This window comes from Psammomys obesus, unplaced genomic scaffold (assembly GCF_907164565.1).
Source record: "Psammomys obesus unplaced genomic scaffold, mPsaObe1.curated_primary_1811, whole genome shotgun sequence".
In the NCBI taxonomy this organism is placed as follows: Eukaryota; Metazoa; Chordata; class Mammalia; order Rodentia; family Muridae; genus Psammomys; species Psammomys obesus.
Genome location: NW_026596057.1, coordinates 30159786 through 30178234, shown reverse-complemented (window position 1 = coordinate 30178234; position 18449 = coordinate 30159786). Strand labels below are relative to the sequence as shown.

Below are 18449 nucleotides of genomic sequence, written 5' to 3'. Positions count from 1 at the left end.
AAAGAGCCTGCCCTTGAGATCCTGTTAGAAATAGTCCTTGTTCCCCTTACTTTGGAAAACTACTTGGTTACTGAGCTACCACGGGCCACATCCGAGCAGAAGTTCTAGGTTATATCCATAGATGGTTCTTGGTGGAGTGTCAGTCTCAGAAAAGACCCTGTGCCCGGATATATTTGGTCCTTGTGGAGCTCCTATCCTTTCCATATCATACTAACTCCCCTTCTTTCATATGATTCCCTGCACTCTGCCGAGGGTTTGGGTATGAGTCTTAAGAATACTTATTGAAAACATATCTATGTATTTATTTAAACTCTGCAATTGAGTTATAGCACCAGTCCCATAAATTTTAGTTTTTAAATCTATACTTTGTGCTATCATTCAGGAAATACCATACACTGGATAAAGCATTCCTCATGTTTCATGAGTTAATTTGTCATGATGCACTTTTGTTAGTGTCATATACATTTTTAAATGCTTTGAAGGGTAGGGTGTCACGCCTGAAACACGCTGAATGTCTTTCATACACCCTCCTGTTATGTGTATCGTACTCTGCTTCTATATGAAATATGCCGGGCCACCCTCTTCCCCATCCTTGATTTTATAATTTTTAACTAATTTTTTTTCTATTTTGGTCATCCAGTGGCAGCTGCTGTGTTGGAGTTAGGCTCCCCATGGGTCTTTGTAATTTATTCAGGTCGTGTATCTAAGGTGGCATGGGATTCATTTTAGTTTTGAGACTCGGGCTGTTGAGAAGCAGGAAAACTGAATGGGGATAACACATTTTCCATACCTTCATTTTATCCATGTATTTTTGCCTCCATTTTTCATTTCTAGCTAAGTGCTTTCAATGCTTCTTTGCTCTCTCAGCTTCCTGATTCTTTTTTTGCTGCTTCAGGCTATTTTGAAGAGAGACCGTGGAGACAGGAGCTGAGGGTAGAGCTAAGTGGGGACTTTCCTTTTTCTTGCTCCAGAGAGCAGGATGACAAGTGGACCGCTTGCCTGGAGGAAGGGGTGAGGTGAGAGAGGATGACAGAGATGAAAAAGGGAGCCACACACTTTTCTTTCCTTTGATATGGGACTGGCATTGTCAGAATTTTACTTGATTGCTGAACATGTAGAATTCTTCAGCTTTGTGGCAGGATTTTTCATTTCTCATATACTACAGCTGTGCTGCCCTGTGCAACTGAGTGTTGATTCTACTCAGTGGATTTGCTCTAGACCTGAGAAATACCAGGGAATTTTCAGCACAGTTGCACTTGGCAATCAGATGTATTACTCATTTTATAGTTGCCAGTTCATAGATGTTGTGGAGATTCATATTTATGCGTTGCCAAATTTAAGAAATAGAGCCAGGCTTGGTGGCCCAGGCCTTTAACCCCAGCACTCAGATGCAGAGACAGGCGGATCTCTGTGAGTTCGTGGTCAGCCTGGTCTACAAAGTGAGTTCAGGATAGCTAAGGCTACATAGAGAAACCCTGTCTTGAGAGAAAAAGAAAAAAGAAAGTAAGAATGGTATTTCAGAAAACTCCTGAATCTTAGTTACTTACCTAATAACAAGGAGGTAGACTGACCTTTTATTTTGTGAAAGCCACTAAGAAAGTTAAATACTGAAATTGGTAAGTTAAGACTGTTAGACTAAAAATTATGATTTTACTTAATTTTTTTCTTAATAATTTAGGAAATAATATTTGTGTCAAAGTCCTTTCTCATGTTTTATAAAAGATAAAACAACTATTAAGATACTTTTAGTGGGTTTTCTGATTTAAAAATAATAAAATAGAAATTTCATGTAATTATTTAATATTTGAAGTAATGCCTGAAATGCTCTAAAAAACTTTGCAAAGAATCTATCAAATCTACTCTTTTCTTGGTACCAGAACCAGTTCTAAATTCTTGATAATGTCATATGTTATAACATTCATTGTCTTTAGGGGAAAGAGGAATCTATTCATAGAAGCTACTATTTACTTGGCAATAGTAGACAGGCACTGTCCCTCTTATGGTCCTCTGGTAATCTTCTAAAACATGTTATAACATGTTTGACCCGAAGAAGAGACTATCACAGTGCCCATCCCAGTCAACCTGGATTGCCAAGACAACAGCATAGTCCCCACCTGTGGATCTAGATTGCTAAGATAGAACACATTAATTCCTCACTGGTCTGGAGTGTGAACGTTCATGAGCAAGTTGCCAGAGTTTCAGGGTTCTTGATGAGGTCTCTGCTCCTGGGGATGACCCTCAGATTATAATTTCGTTGTTGTATGTTTGTACATAGCTTAGGTTATAATGAAACTTACTGTATGTCAGAACACAGTTGAAAGAATGACCAAGGGTGAACAATGCCACCGAGAACTGGGAGAGAGGCTCCGGGGAAAAAGACCAAAGACCTTTTTATATCATCAGGTGAAAATTTCTCCCTGTATTGTTCTTGGACATGATGTCATGCCTCCTAGAACAAACATTTACACCTAACTGAGAAGACATATTTATTCTTACTATTTACTATATGCTTACTGATGTTTGGTTTTATGTTTTTCTGATCATGGTTTTCTGAACTCAAACAGCCTTGTTTGAACTATTTCTTTCTGTGTTACGTTTGTATATAAAAGAACACTGAAAATGAAGTAAGGTTGTCTGCAGCATTAGACTGTGTGCCCTATTCTTTCAGGTCCCAGGTCTTCTGGATATAGGTCTATACAGGTGGGCAAAAGTCGACAACTATGTAATCAAGTCTACCCTGAAACTCATGGCAATCACCGTTCCTCAGTTTCTGAAGTGTTTGGATTATAAGCACATACCATCATATTTTGCTTTTATAAGGATGCTAGTCTCATCATAGGGTTTCCATGGTCATGACTTTATCTAAATTATTTTACCTTCCAGAAACCTCATCTCCCAATACTATCCTATTGGAAGGTAAAATCTCATCATATGCATTTAGGGATGCACAAAACAAACAACTAAACAAACAAAAATAAATAATCAAACAAACAAAAAACTCATAAAAAAATTTAATTATCTGTTCACAAAAGAAGAAATATAAACTGTCCTGAATTGAAGTATTTTAATAATTGATACTTGATTGTAGATCACACTACACAGGTTATCATTTTTTTAAAATTTTTATTAATTACACTTTATTCACTTTTTATCCCCCCATAAACCCTTCAATCCTCCCCTCCCAATCCCACCTTCCCTCCCCCTTCTCCACGCATGCCTCTCCCCAAGTCCACTGATAGGGGAGGTCTTCCTCTCCTTCCTTCTGATCCTAGTCTATCAGATCTCTTTAGGAGTGGCTGCATTGTCATCTTCTGTGGCCTGGTAAGGCTGCTTCCCTCTTAGGAGGAGGTGATCAAAGAGCAGGTCAATCAGTTCATGTCAGAGGCAGTCCCTGTTCCCATTACTATGGAACCCTTGGACACTGAACTGCCATGGGCTACATCTGTGCAGGGGTTCTAGATTATCTCCATGCATGGTTCTTGGTTGGAAAATGAGTCTCAGGAAAGACCCCTGTGCTCAGATATTTTGGTTCTGTTGCTCTTCTTCCATGCACTCTGCCCAACAGTTGGCACTAAGTCTCAGCATCTGCTTTGATAGTCTGCAGGGCAGAGCCTTTCAGAGGCCCTCTGTGGCAGGCTCCTAACTTGTTTCCTGTTTTCTTCTTCATCTGATGTCAATCTTCTTTGCCTTTCGGGATGGGGATTGAGCATTATAGCCAGAGTCCTCCCTCTTGATTAGTTTCTTTAGGTGTACAGATTGTAGTAGGTTTATCCTATATTATATGTCTATATGAGTGAGTATATACCGTGTGTCTTTCTGCCTCTGGGATAGATCACTCAGGATGAGTGATCTAGTTTCCAGTTTCCACCATTTACTTGCAAATTTCATGATTTCCTTGTTTTTTTATTGCTGAGTAATATTCCATTGTGTACCATCATTTCTGTAACCATTCTTCAGTTGAGGGGCATCTGGGTTGTTTCCAGCTTCTGGCTATTACAAATAAAGCTGCTACAAACATGGCTGAGCAAATGTCCTTATTGTGTACTTGAGCCTCTTTTGGATACATGCCTTGAAGTGGTATAGCTGGATCTTGAGGAAGCATTATTCCTAGTTGTATAAGAAAGCGCCAGATTGATTTCCAGAGTGGTTGTACAAGTTTACATTCCCACCAGCAGTGGAGGAGGGTTCCTCTTTCTCCACAACCTCTCCAGCATGTGTTGTCACTTGAGTTTTTGATCTTGGCCATTCTGATGGGTGTAAGGTGAAATCTCAGGGTCGTTTTGATTTGCATTTCCCTCATGGCTAACGACATTGAGCATTTCTTTAAGTGTTTCTCTGCCATTCGATATTCCTCTATTGAGAATTCTGTTTAGCTCTGTTCCCCATTTTTTAATTGGATTACTTGATTTGCTGCCTTTCAACTGCTGTAGTTCTTTATATATACTGGATCTTATCCCTCTGTCAGATAGAGGGTTGGTGAAGATTCTTTCCCAATCTGTAGGCATTCGTTTTGTTTTTATGACAGTGTCCTTTGCTTTACAGAAGCTTTTTGGTTTCATGAGGTCCCATTTATTGATTGTTGCTCTTAGAGCCTGTGCTGTTGGTGTTCTGTTCAGGAAGTTGTCTCCTGTGCCAATGACTTCAAGGCTCTTCCCTACTTTTTCTTCTAACCAATTTAATGTGTCTGGTTTTATATTGAGGTCTTTGATCCACTTGGACTTTAGTTTTGTGCAGGTGATAAACATGTATCTATGCATTTTTCTACATGTAGACTTCCAGTTAGACCCACACCATTTGTTGAAGATGCTATCTTTTTTTTTTCCATTGTATGGTTTTGGCATCTTTGCCAAAAATCAGGTGTCCATAAGTGCTTGAGTTTATATCTGGGTCTTCTGGGTCTATCTGGTCAGTTCCATTGATCCACCATTCTGTTTCTATACCAGTACCATGCAGTTTTTTATTACTGTTGCTCTATAGTACAGCTTGAGTCAGGGATGGAGATATCTCCAGAAGCTCTTTTATCATAGAGGATTGTTTTAGCAATTCTGGGTTTCTTGTTATTCCATGTGAAGTTGAAAATTTTTCTTTCTAGGTCTGTAAAGAGTTGTATTGGTAATTTGATGGGAATTGCATTGAATCTGTAGATTGCTTTTGGTTAGATTGCTGTTTTTACTATGTTAATCCTGCCAAGCCATGAGCATGGGAGATCTTTCCATCTTCTCATATCTTCCTCTAATTCTTTCTTCAGAGACTTGAAATTTTTTTTCATACAAGTCTTTGACTTGCTTGGTGAGGGTCATACCAAGGTACATTATGTTTTTTTGTGGCTATGTGAATGGTGTTATTTCCCTAATTTCTTTCTCGGACCCTTTGTCTTTTGTATACAGGAGGGCTACTGTTAATTTTGTATCCAGCCACTTTGCTGAAGTTGTTTATCAGCTGTAGGAGTTCCCTGGTAGATTTTATGGGGTCACTCAGGTATACTATCATATCATTTGCAAATAGTGATAATTTGACATCTTCCTTTCCAATTTGTATCCCCTTGATCTCCTTCAACTGTCTTATTGCTCTAGCAAGGACTTTCAGAACCATGTTGAAGAGATATGGAGAGAGTGGGCAGCCTTGTCTTGTGCCTGATTTCAGTGGGAATGATTTAAGCTTCTCCCTGTTTAGTTTGATGTTGGCTACAGGCTTGCTGTATATCGCCTTTACTATGTTTAGATATGTGCCTTGAATCCCTGATCTCTCCAAGACTTTAAGCATAAATGCATGTTGGATTTTGTCAAATGCTTTTTCAGCATCTAAGGGGATTATCATGTGGTTTTTTTCATTCAGTTTGTTAATATGGTGGATCACATTGATGGATTTCCTTATATTGAACCACCCCTGCATACCTGGGATGAAACCTACTTGGTCATAGTGGATGATATCTTTGATGTGTTCTTGTATTCGGTTTGCAAGTATTTTTTAAAGTATTTTGCATCAATGTTCATAAGGGAGATTGGCCTGAAATTCTCTTTCTTTGTTGAGTCTTTGTGAGGTTTAAGTACCAAGGTGACTGTGGCTTCATAGAATGAATTTGGTAGTGTTCCTTCTGTTTCTATTTTGTGGAATAGTTTGAAGAGAACTGGAATTTGCTCTTCTTTGAAGGTCTGGTAGAATTCTGCGCTGAAACCATCTGGTCCTCGGCTTTTTTTGGATAGTAGACTTTTAATGACTGCTTCTATTTCCTTGGGGGATATAGGACTATTTAATTGATTTACCTGGTCTTGATTTAGCTTTGGTAAGTGGAATCGATCAAGAAAATTGTCCATTTCATTTATATTTTCAAATTTTGTGGCATATAGACTTTTGAAGTAAGTCCTAATGATTGTTTGGATTTCCTCAGTGTCTGTGGTTATGTCCCCCTTTTCATTTCTGATTTTGTTGATTTGGATGGTGTCTCTCTGCCTTTTAGTTAGTTTAACTAAGGGTTTGTCTATCTTGTTGATTTTCTCAAAGAACCAGCTCTTGGTTTCATTGATTCTTTGAATTGTTTTATTTGTTTCTAATTTATTGATTTTAGTCCTGAGTTTGATTATTTCCAGCCATCTACTCCTTTTTGGTGTGTCTGCTTCTTTTTTTCTAGGGCTTTTAGGTGAGCCATTGAGTTGCTTGAATGAGATGTCTCCAATTTCTTTTTGAAGGCACTTAGTGCTATGAACTTTCCTCTTAGCACTGTTTTCATTGTGTCCCATAAGTTTGAGTATGTTGTGTCTTCATTTTCATTGAATTCTAGGAAGACTTTAATTTCTTTCTTTATTTCTTCACTGACCCAAATGTCATTTAGTAGCAAGTTGTTCAGTTCCCATGTGTGTGTAGGCTTTTTGCCATATCTGTTGTTGTTGAGGTCCAGTTTTAGTCCATGGTGATCAGATAGGATACAGTCCTGAGTGGTAACTGTGGTCTTTTTAAGTCGAGAGGGCTCTCCTCTCAGCCGGAGAAGTCCTGGAGACAGCTGCCCTGCTTCTGGGTTTCTTGATGTAAATTTAGAGAGCTGCTGCTGTAACCTGGGTGTCCTGTGGTTTGGACAGTTTAATTAGGGATAACTGATTGCTCCTTGGAGCAGTTCTGAGGGTTGATCTCAGGGATCCCAGGCTTCTGTAGGTCTGAGATTGGGGCTCTGTGCCCCAGTACCCAAGCGGTAGTCAGTGGCAGGTGTGCTCTGCTCTCATGCATGCAGCTGGAGGCTAGAGGCAGGAGCTGGGAGATAGTCAGAAACTTTTCCAGAGCTAGGTGTCCTGAGGTCGGGCCAGGTGTTTCCCCTACTGCAGGTTTTCTCCCAACAGGAAGTCCCAGTCTGTGGTGTTTGGGTTGTCCTGCGTAGAGTGCACAGGTGCTGGCGGGTGGTGGCTCCAAGCTGGTGACTGGGCAGGAGTCTGAGACCTTTTCCAGGGAACTTTCCCATATGTGCTGGGGGTGGAGGGGTGTCGGCTGAGCACTCTAAGCTGTCTCCCTCCCTGTGGTGTTTTCTCCTGACCTGGACTCCCAATCTCTGTTGCCCTGGGGCACACAGCTCTGTCTGTGAGGGAGAATTGGGAGCGCAGCAAGTCTCTGTGTTGGTGGCTGGAGCCCAGTTCAGAGGTGGCAGTGCGTGCCCGCCATTCTGCAAGACCTTTTCCAGGGAAAAACTGGGTGACCCGTGGCCAGTCCTGCTACTTTCCTTCCCCGTGGGTTTTTCTCACGACTGGGACTCCCAGTCTCTAGTGTTTTTGTGCCCACCGATCAGCCTGGGAAGGTGATCGGGACACCCAGGCATGTGCCTCTGGTCTGGTGACCTAGTGCCTGTGCCACCTGGGATCTCTTCCGTGTTCTGGCTGGGTGACCTGAGAGTGGGCCCTCGTGGAGTTTCCCCTCACCTGGGAAACATGATCACTGTTGTTTTAGGGCCCAGAGTTCAGTCTCTTGGTCGCTGTACCGAAGATGTTGTCCTGGTCCTCAGATGCGGTGTCCTCATGGTGCCACCATCTTGTCCCCCCCTCCCTCCAGATGACTTCTTATTCACATTTGGGTGACACTGAATGATGCATTCCTCCTATTTCTTCCAGCTTTGTTGACTAAAACATACTTCTCTTCAGGGGGTTCCACACCCTGTTAGCAGATTTTCTTGGTGGGTGTCCATGGCCCTGGAATATTCAATACACTAGGGTCTTCAAGACAACCCAGGCTTCACTCAGATCTTCACCATATGGTCTCTCCAGGCCTCCATGCACGGAGTACCCTGCCAAAATCCAGGTTATCATTTTTTTATAGAACAACTTTTAAAATTAATTTTGAACTACAGATGCTATTAACACTTAAAGAAATTATCGTGCAAAATTGAGAAAATGCATTATTTCTAGACATTAAAAGATAGTTTTTGATCTCCTGGCACAGTCACATCCGCTGAAGAAAGGATAAGGTAATGTGTTGCTGAAGTTGAAGTGAGAGAAAATAGGCCCTTAAACCTTGCCAGGATCTGCTGATAGAATGAGATACAGCTGCATGTAACAGAAAAATAAAAAGCAACCCCCAAAACAAAACAAACAAAAAACAAAAGCAAAAACAAAACAAAAACAAAGAAATGAAAAGCCTTTTGACAGGTAATTAAGGGTAGTAGAAACCTTTTCCCAGCTTGCTTTGTGATTCTGTCTTCCTGTCCCAAGCACCAAAATGGCTGTTAAGCCCCAGCTGCTCTTCATGCTGTTATGGAGGCCTGTAACTGAGGATGATTTGGACAAGCATTGAAAAAGCACAAACTTTATTTTTAAGATTTCCTGGAACTCCCACAGGACACTAATCGTAGACATTTTATTGTCTGCTTGATTATGTGGTCATGTCCGACCGAGATAGTGACGTTGCCTTTTCACTCTTTGTGACAGGTTGCTGTAATAATGCTGGTGCTGAGAGCGAGAAGGATGGAGTGTGGGCCAAAGGAAACATGAGCCATGAAAGAAAATACAAAGCTAACTACTTTTCCTAGTTTCAACTGCATCATAGTTTATGTTTTGTTAATTGTACTTTGGGGTGGGCCTGTGAATTCCGTTTTCTGGGCAGTGAAGTAGCAAGAGCCATCATTGTGTTCTGAGAGAAGCCAACATGTGTTATGCCTTTGAGACAGTGACTGTGAAAGTTGGGGGTTTGTTTTAATCCCGCACACCATTTGTGCAACTGAAATTAAACATGAGTAGTCAAAGAACACCTGTTTCACTGTGAACCACATAGGAAAAGAGATTTTAAATGTTTGTCCTTAGCAAAAGGGTATTGTAACCTGAAATTCCCTTCATTTTTCCTTTTGTTTAAAACAACATCAGAACATTCTATTGCAGTGTTGTTTAATAGGTAAATTGCATTGCTACATAGAAAGTACTATTTAAAAAAACTACTTTTCCACTACTGGGAGAAAATCAAAGATGGGTTAAAAATAATCTGCCAATAATCCCTAAGTCGTAATTACAGGTGTTTTATCAGCTTAGGCCAAGCAGAACACACACACACACACACACACACACAAACACACACACACACACACACTTGAAAAGTTATTGTTGGGAGACTTAGTAACAATTGAAAGTACCTACCATCTACATCCAAAATAAACACTACAGTTCCCAGCTGGGTGGCAGTGCTAGACATCAATGTTTAACACGGCTGTTAAATACTGGTGAAATCTGGGTCCTGGGGAGGCTCATGCCACTTGTATGGACTTGGAAAGGAGCTTAGCATTTTTCATTATCCGTCTATGAAATGGAGAATATTGTACCTACACCATAAGACTGTGGTGAGGATTAAATAAATAACTGGAAAATTAAAAAGCATATAACCGCCAACAGTCAGTGCTCAATAAATCCTATTAGTAGAATTCATAGTTTATGCCCCTAATAGTCTCAATACTGTATGAGGTATATGATAAGAGTAAAAAGTTCAGTTAGGTGTGTTGATTAGCTTTATGCTGACTAAATTCATATTTACTGTTGGACTACATATTATTGATGTAAAAAAAATCAGAATTTATCTATATTTTATACAATTTTTTTTACTTTTTTATTTTTATTTTTTTATTTTTTATTAATTACAGTTTATTCACTTTGTATCCCCCCATAAGCCCCTCCCTCCTCCCCTCCCTCCCCCTTCTTCTCGCTTGCCCCTCCCCAAGTCCACTGATAGGGGAGGTCCTCCTCTCCTTCCTTCTGATCTTAGTCTATCAGATCCCATCAGGAGTGGCTGCATTGTCATCTTCTGTGGCCTGGTAGGGCTGCTCTCCCCTCAGGGGGAGGTGATCAAAGAGCAGGCCAATCTGTTCATGTCAGAGGCAGTCCCTCTTCCCATTACTATGTAACCCACTTGGACGCTAAACTGCCATGGGGTACATCTGTGCAGGGGTTCTAGGTTATCTCCATGCATGTTCCTTGGTTGGAATATGAGTCCCTGGGGAGACCCCTGTGTTCAAATGTTCTGGTTCTGTTGCTCTCTTTGTGGGGTTCCTGTCCTCCCCAGATCTTGCTATTTCCCACTTCTTACTTAAGATTCATGCACTTTACCGGTTGTCGGGGCGCACACTGGTAGGATTTGCTGAAGGAGGAAGAGGCAGGAGTTCGAGGTCAGCCTGTGCTACACAGTTTTTTATACAAATTTTTAAAAATATCTTTAAACCACTAATGACAAAAACTTCATATCATAGGTAAGATTATACCATTGTCATAAATATTTAATATGCATTTTATAGTATCAACACTGAACTTTTAAACATGGCATTCAAAAACAATAAAAGAATAAAATTACATTTAGTTTATAAACCACGTTATCCTAATTAAATCATAAGTGTTTTGTATAATAAAGCCTTACTTCCAAGTGGTAAATTTTAATTTATTTGAAGGTGTGTGAACTCTGCTCAGTATTCTTTATGTGTGTTTTGGAAATAATCATTTCTCTGATAATATTTATTAAGCCTACTCATTACAAAAACTATGGAAATGTTGATATACTGGCAAATTGCACCCTCCAGTGGAAGTAATGATTATCTATAAAAATGCAGTGTTTCTACACTGCAGCTTTATCATATTCAATTCTTCTTCTGCCTAAATTAAAAAAATGTGATTGTTTTATAACTTGAAAGAATGTATTTCTATCTGTACTTATATGTGCAAATATACTTTGGGGGACTCCAGGAAATGGCTGTGAGTTTCAAACTTTACTGTTGATAAGACATTAAATGTTTAAAAGAGCTTTAAAAATTATTTTAAAGAAAAATGTAGGATAAATTGGGCACAGTTCTCATATTGAACATTTAAAAAGAATACTCCATATATTATAGATTAAAATTGAATTATAAAGGATTCTTTTCATTGTAAATCAAGTTCTTTTTTAATTTTTATTTTATTTAAGTTTATTCGCTTTACATTCCAAGGGTGCCTCCTCCCTCCTCTCCTCCCAGTCTCCTTCCCCCTCCTTGCTCCTTCCCCTCTCCCTTTCTCCCCTCAAAAAATTAGAGCTCCCTCCCCAATATTAATCTTCCCCAGAACATCAAGTCACATGAAGACTGAGCATATCCTCATCCCCCGAGGCCAGGCAAGACAGCCCTGCCAGGTGGAAGTGACCCAAAACCAGACAATAAAGTCCATGTTAGAAACAGTCCCCTCTCCACTTGCCAGGCAGCCTATATGAAGACAAAGCCACCCACAGTCCTAATGTGTGCAGGGGGCTAGGTACAGACTATGCATTCTGGATTAGTTGTCTCTGTTGGTCTTCTTGTGGGGTTTCTGTCCCCTCTAGGTCCTTCCATCTTTCCCCTAACACTTCCACAAGACCCCCAGAGCTCTGCCCCATGCTTGGCTGCAAGTCCCAACATCTTTCTTGATCCGCTGCTGGCTGGAGCCTCCCAGATGACTGTCATGTTAGGCTCCTATCTGCAAGCATAGCAGAGCATCATTAATAGTGCCAGGGGCTGGTTGTCTACTGTGGGGTGGTCTCAGGTTAAGCCAATTATTGGTTGGACATTCCCTCAGTCTCTGTTGCCTCTTTATCCCTGTACTTCTGATAGGCAGGGTAATTTTTTGAATCAAAGGTTTTATGGATGGGTTGTTGTTCTCCTCCCTCCACTAGTCCTGCCTGCCTGGGAGGTGGTCACTTCAATCTCCATGTCACCCCTTTCTTAGGATTCATAGCGGCTTTATCCAAAACAGCCAGAAAATGGAAACAACCTAGATGTCACTCAACCAAAGAATGTATAAAGAAATTGTGGTACATTTACGCAATGGAATACTACTCAGTTAATAAAAACAAGGAAATAATGAATTTGCAGACAAGTGGATGGAACTAGAAAAGGTTGTCCTGAGTGAGGTAACCCAGACCCAGAAAGACACACTTATAAGTGGATATTAGACCTATAGTACAGGTTATCCGTACTACAATCCACAGACCCAAAGAAGTTAAGTAATAAGGAGGGCCCAAGTGAGGCTACCAGAATGTCACTCAGAAGAGAAAATAGAGTAGATAGCAGAAGTGAATGAAGAGAGGGAACCGGGCAGTAAATGGAAAGGGGAGGGAAATGAGGGTGGAAATAGATGTGGGGAAAACAGGGGTAGGTGGTAAGAGGACTGGGAGAGAGAAAGGAAACTGAGGAAGGCATCTCTTTTTTATTATATTTGTTTATTTTCTCTTCTTTTTTGATATTTTTAAATTTTATTTTAAAATTTCTTACAATTTCTTCACTTTGTATCTCAGCTGTAGCCCCCTCCCTCGTTCGCTCCCAATCCTGCCCTCTCCAAGTGGGTTCCCTAGTAAGGGGAACAAGGACTGTTCCTGACATGAACCCAGTGGCAGGCTCTTTGATTACCTTCCCCTGAGGGGGGAGCAGTGTTAACAGGCCACAGAGAAAGACTGTGCAGCCAGTCCTGATGAAACCTGACAGGCTAGGGTCAGATGGAAGAGGAGGAGGACCTCCCTTCCTCTATCAGTGGAGGAGAGGAGGGACATGGGAGGGAGGCATCTCTTTGACAGGCTAGAGGCCTACAAAAGGGTAAGCTCCAGGGAGAATATGTGTGTGACTCTAGTTGAGTAAATCAAGTTCTTATTGTAAGAATTTTATAATAATTATAAGAAAAAAGTTTATATAAACTGTGTTGATAGCTGCTCAGTCCCAAGAGAATATTCTCAATGATCAATTTAATGTGATAACATGTTAGGGATAGCATACCTTTATGTGTTTGAGATAAATGATTCTGTTTTATTGTTCACTGATACTCTGAGCAAAATGTTTGGTTTGGAAGATTTGCAGTTCATCAATACTGAAAGAGAAAATTTTAATGGTAAATAAAAAACTGAAGCACATTATTTCTCTTACGGAGTGAAGAGTAGATGAAGTCTAAACTTAGGATCAGGGCAGTGCCTTCTGATCAACGCACTTATTTTCCAGCTCCGCTCACTAAATTTACAGTGATAAAACCAGGTTAAGGCAGGATATTCAATATTTTATTTGTTTGTTTTATTTGCTTCTCTTTTACTGAGGTCCTCCTTTTGCTTCGTTCACTCCTGCATCAATTTGCATTCTTCAGTCCTCACTGATGTAAGAGAGTGGATCCTCAATCCTCAAGTGGCCTAGGGTCACTCTAGTGACCATTGATTTTTCTGGCACCTTAGTTCCCTGGGATAAGCCTATGTGAGCTGAGAGAGAGGCTGCATTACACAAATACATATATGGATGCATGCACACACAGACATACACGCCACACACACGCACAGAGAGAGAGAGAGAGCGCGAGCGAGCGAGCGAGAGAATTGGTGTTGGTACAAAGGCAATAGATGAACACTAGCGTTCCTCAATGCTAGAGTCCAGTGCTGGGTTCAAGACCAGGGGAAGTAGAGCTCCGGAGGGCAGCAGTGCAAAGGTTCTGGGACTCAGATCAGTGGCCTCCAGAGGTCCTAACACGTGTGGTCCCAAGGGTGGGTTTCCCTCATCTGCCTTTTTGTTTGAGGTTTTAAAAGAAGTTTTAGAAGTGGAGGGCAACTATGGGGAAAGAGCTGAAAATGCCAATCAGCATGCTGCTGGTTGTCTCTGTTTCTTCTAGGTACCGTGGTATTTACACCTGTGTGAGCAAGTGGCTGTCACACAGCAGTGGAAAGCTTTAGGGTTACCAGGCACCATACAGACTGCCCGGTGAGAATCTAACTGGCTCCAGACCTCAATGTATACAAGAGTATGTACTCTTTTCCACACAACAATCATTACATTACCTAAGCATTTCTTAACCCATTACAACTTCTTAAATATACCTTTATTGAAATAACTAATAGAAAGTTCTGCTTGTAAAAGTGTGAAGTTCTGTGGCTTTCTGCACCTCTCTAAGGCTGAACACTCATGGTCTCTAACTTTATAATAATTTAGCTGAGTGTGTAACTATTACCTCTGTATTGAAACATGCCATTTTGCAATCTGCCCTTTTCTTAAGCCTCCAGCTCAAGCAGCAAAATGATTAAATTTCAAACACTCATATGTAGCTTTGTGATGTTTGACCATATAGAAATAGTATGTGTTTGGCATTTATTTAGTTATTTGAGAGCCACTTATGCTTTTATCATGAGTCTGTAATTCTTTTTAGAAATACTACTTACTATATGAAAATACAATAGACTTATCTATTTGTTTTTGTACCCATGAGTTGCTTCAGGTTTAGGAATATCTAAAATAATGTGATTAAAAATTTTCATGTATGTGTGAACATATTCTTTAATTTTGTCTCTATAAGGTTGGCATGGTTCTCTGGTACAATATGTTTGATATTGATGTTTGGAAAGTATTCATTTTTTTCATAGCATTTGTAGCATTTTACATCCTCAAAAAACATGTGTGAGATTTTTAGCTGGCCCATACACTCACTGTGGTGGTTTGGCTGATAATGGTCCCCATAGGTGCATACATTTGAATACTTTGTGCCTAGTTGGTGGAGCTGTTTGTGAAGTGTTAGGAGTTGTGGCCTGTTTGGAGGAGGTGTGTATTCCGTGGGTAACACTTTTGGTTTCAGAAGCCTGTGTCATTCTCAGTGTCTCTCTTTCTGCCTCCTACTTTTGGATCAAATTGTAAGCTCACATCTGTTCCTGTTGTCATGACTTCGCTCTGCCCTCATGTACTCTGACCCTCAGAAACTGTAAGCTTAAAATGAAACGCTTTTATAAATTGCCTTGCTCATGCTGTTGGATCACAATTGAAAAGTGACTATGACACTCAGTGACTCAGTCAGGTTCTCATTATTGTGGTAGGACACCATGACTGAAAGCAACTTTGAGAAGAAAGGCTCTACTCTACTTCACTTCCACATCAAAGAAAGTCAGGGCAAGAACTAAAGATAGGAACCTGGGGGCAGGAACTGAAGCAGAAACCATGGAGGAGTGCTGCTCACTGACTGTCTGCTTGCAATTCTTTTTTCAGCCTGCTTTGTTATAACAACCCAGGGCCACCATCCTAGGGGTGACACCATTCTCAATGAATTGGCCTGTCTCACATCAACTATTAATTATGCTGATTAGGGACATACAGTTCTTTGAGGCAAGTCCAGTCTTCAACACGATAGTACCCACCAGTCTAGCACACCAGCTATAGTAAATGCCACAGCAAATGGAGCAGTAGGGTGGACCAGTAGCAGCGGGGACAGTAGCAGCCACCTCATAGAAGCGCCCTTGCCCCTTCTCTGGGCTCTGGCCTTTATATCTTCTTAAGAGTCCCAAGAATTCCAAATGTAAATTTAACTGGCAAAAATCATGTCCCTGCTAGTGCATGAGGTAAATCATAATCACCTGCTGTGAAGCAGCCTCTTATCCCATACCTGGGATTAAAACAAAAACATATTCACATAACAAAACTGAGGTTTATTATTATTTTTTTTTTAATAAACCAAAATTCTCACTACAGAGCAGTCTTTGATTATTTGGTTGTTATTTTTCTGAGTGTCTGAGAGGTTAGAGACAATGGCTGTTGAGTCCAATTTAATCAGTGTCTGGACTTTTTGTGGTTTATGGTATAAAAAGAATTTTTTACATCCTATAAGCTTTTAAAGTTGCATAAAAGTAAAATGATTAATAACTGGCCTCATATAGAAAAATTTTCTAGCCCTGTTGCAAAGGATTTGCATACAAGATGAATATAATTAAGATTCATTCCTAGGCATTTTACATCTGTCATGCTTTTGAAAATCATGTTTATTAAACTAGAAATGTTCCATTCCTGTCACAGTACAGTTGTTCTGTGGACATTTAATTGAATAAATGAAGAAAAAACCTTTTCATTTTTAGAAACAAACCCGTGAAACACCTTGCAAGGATGTAAAGACTAATTGAAATGATGGAATGAGCTAATGGCAAGATGAAGTTACAGTATATAAATACATGTTTATTGGAAGCAGCTCTTGGCTGCCAAGAAGGAGAGGGAGACAAAAAGAAAGAGAAAGGAAGAGAGGTGTGCACAGAGAAAGGAGTAGGAGAACAGGAGTGACACAGAAAGAGTGAGGAGCAGAGAAGAGAGAGAGAAGGGAGCCAAACTGTCTGGATTAAATAGTGAAGGCCTCTGGAAGAGAAGAAGCCATGCCCCTGGGCAAGAGAATTCAGGACAGAGGGCAGGGTATGCCAGCCACACTCTGCAGCAGGTAGAGACTCAGGGATGCCTGAAATCAAAGACCATGATATCTCAGCAACATTTGTAGACAGTAGATCTTTGTACGTGTGAGGGTTCTTCCTTCTCGGCAGCTCCCTGTGCTCTGTCCCTATAGGCCCTTACCCAACTTCTACCTTCTCAGTGGTATGTGATTGAGGGAATTGTCAAGACGTTGTTTTGCTTCCTGTTTTCCATAGAAACACAAATAATAGTATGGAGAAGTAAGATTAACAAGATTTAGTTCCAGAAATTAGTTAACATAATTGTTGTTAGATCTCAAACTCAGAACAAATGGCTGAGGTGCCTGTTTAACACATCAAAGCAGATGCTGGCTGTCAGATTCTAAGTATCCCAAATAACTATTACAAAGTCATCCTGACTGACCTACCCCACTCTAAATCTCTCCAGCACCTGAGCGTGAACTCCTGTATATAGCTACAGGGTCTCTTGGCTGCTTGGTCTCCTGGACCGCCCATGGCCTCTTGGTCCTCAGCTCCTCTCTTAGCACTCATGTCTCAGCCATCCTGTCTACTTTCTTCTCTTTCTACCTTGCTCCCCATACCCCCAATAGCCCAGTTCAGTCTGTATCCTTCCAGATGTCTCTGGCTGTTCTCTCCTTCATGTCTACACTAAACCTCCTCAACCATACCTAGGAGCTGGCATGTCTTCAGGTTTTTTTTATTAATTTTTATTTTTTATATTAATCACGGGTTATTTACTTTGTATCCCAGCTGTAGCCCCCTTCCTCATTCCCTCCCAATCCCACCCTCAGTTTTTCATTCAGTTGTGGGGACTAGCAAATCTGTAAAATTCACAGGAAAAGTCCAATACTCTTTACATTCAGACAAGAATTGGCAATCTAGTTTTCACTCTGAATTGTTGTGATACACAGGTGGGGCTTGCATCTGAAGGCGTAGAGAGGAACTGTGTATTTGGTTGTCAGTCTTTGTCGCACTGATAGGATGGGGTGCACATTTCTAGAGGGCTATCTACAAATAGACTGTTCAGCTCAGCTATAAAGCACTTTCACTGCAACAGCTATTCAAACAACAAAGTTGAGGCATTCCCCCAACTCTCCCCCTTCTGGATATGTCCTTGCTCCGTATCTTCTAAGGAGAGGGTGGCCTTTTCAGATTCCGAGTTATGTGTGAGGTATGAAGCCGGTGGAGTTACAGGTGAAGGAGGGATGTCTATTTCATTTGCTCACGGACTTTGCACCCTTTTTCTTAGGTTTGTACAAACAAGATCTAGAACGTCCATCGCCAGCTGGGCAATAGCTGTCCACTGGACATTCTGTCGGAGAGGCAACAGGTTAGGCAGGGGCTCTACGTCCCTTCAGAGGTTTCCTTGTCCTTTTCTCAGCCTCACTCCTACATGCACATTTTCTGTTCACAGTGAGTTCATAAAAACAAACTCGATAATGTTGCGTGGGCTTACACTTCAGGTAGAAGTCGGAAAGCCACACGGTGACTCTCAGCCCACACTTGGGTGTTTGCCACAGTGCCTTGAAGCAGGCTCTGACAGGTGGCTGTTTGCTAACTGGGAACACACCGGCCGCCACTGCGTCAGGTCCTCCTAATTCCTCATCACAGTTATCTTTGCTTCCCTTCTTGCAGCGAACTTTTTCTAGCTCAGCCAACGACGGCCCCTAATTGTCCACTAAGACCCGGTGTAACGGACTTGGGACATCGGTCGGACACCCACAGCCGCAAGAGGCTCAGAGCGCCTGCGCGGGACGGGAAGCGCGCGCATGCGCCCTGGCGGATGCCTGGGCTCGCGGACCTCTCGC

The 18449-nt window shown here is 41.2% G+C and overlaps 1 pseudogene; it reads left to right on the top strand.

Annotated features, from left to right (window-relative positions):
* Nucleotides 1-18312, top strand: part of LOC129689291 (stress-70 protein, mitochondrial-like) — a 64484-nt pseudogene extending 46172 nt beyond the window's left edge.
* The last annotated feature ends 137 nt before the right edge of the window (nucleotides 18313-18449 follow it).